The sequence below is a fragment of the Calidris pugnax genome, unplaced genomic scaffold (genome assembly GCF_001431845.1).
Source record: "Calidris pugnax isolate Ruff unplaced genomic scaffold, ASM143184v1 scaffold167, whole genome shotgun sequence".
Taxonomy (NCBI): Eukaryota; Metazoa; Chordata; class Aves; order Charadriiformes; family Scolopacidae; genus Calidris; species Calidris pugnax.
Window position 1 is genome coordinate 101,556 of NW_015091045.1, and position 1,403 is coordinate 102,958.

A 1,403-nucleotide genomic window follows, 5' to 3' on the forward strand; every position below is an offset into this window, starting at 1 on the left:
GGCCGGGGTGAGGGGCTGGGGGAACCGACGGGCACCGGGCACCCCGCGCCCGGACCTGCCGAGCCCATCCTTGTGCCACCTTGCACCGTATAGAGCCCATACGTCCTGCACCCTGTGTGCAATATAGAGCCCACGGCTCCAACCCCAGACACCCCATGGGCACAGTATAGAGCCCCTTCCCCCTATAGCATCCACCCACGGGCACAGTATAGAGCCCCTTCCCCCCTATAGCATCCACCCACAGGCACAGTATAGAGCCCCTTCCCCCTATAGCATCCACCCACAGGCACAGTATAGAGCCCCTTCCCCCTATACCATCCACCCACGGGCACAGTATAGAGCCCCTTCCCCCTATACCAACCACTCACAGGCACAATATAGAGCCCATTCCTCCTATACCATCCACCCCACGGGCACTGTATAGAGCCCCTTCCCCCCATACCATCCACCTCCCGTGCACAGTATAGAGCCCCTTCCCCCTATACCATCCACCCCACGGGCACAGCACAGAGCCTGTACCTCCTATATCATGTGCATGGTATGGAGTCCATACCTCCCACACCACACACCACCTGTACATGGTATAGAGCCCGTATCTCTGACACTAACGTGCTCAGTATGGAGCCCATACCTCCCCCAGCACGCGGCTAGCATGACTCAGGACTGGACTCGTGCCTCCTACGCCATAGATCCAGCACGGCTCAGTATGGAGCCCATACCTCCCCAACCACACATCGCACACCCTCAGCGTGGAGCCCACAGCTCCCACACCATCCACGCAGCGTGGCTCGGTGCAGGACCTCCCTCCCACAGCAGGTACTTAGTATGGATTCCATACATCCTCTGCCATCCACACGGTGCTGCTGGGCTCCCTCCTGCAGTAGCAACCAGCCTGGCTCCATATGGATTCTATACATCCCACACCATCCATGCAGCATGGCTGGGATCCCTCATGCAGCAGGTACCCAACGTGGATCAGTATGGATTCCATACATCCTATGCCATCCATGCAGCATGGCTGGGATCTCTCATGCAGCAGGTACCCAACGTGGATCAGTATGGATTCCATACATCCCATGCCATCCATGCAGCGTGGCTGGGATCCCTCATGCAGCAGGTACCCAAGGTGGATCAGTATGGATTCCATACATCCCATGCCATCCACACAGCGCAGCTGGGCTCCCTCCTGCAGTGGGTACCAGCCTGGCTCCGTATGGAGCCCATACATCCCACACCACCCATGCACTGTGGCTGGGATCCCTCACACAGCAGGTACCATGGTGGCTCCATATGGATTCCATACATCCCCCACTACCCACATGGGTGGCTCAGCCCCCCCCTGCAGCGGGTACCACCATGGCTCAGCATGGACCCCATACCCCCCCTTGCCCACAGCATCTCCC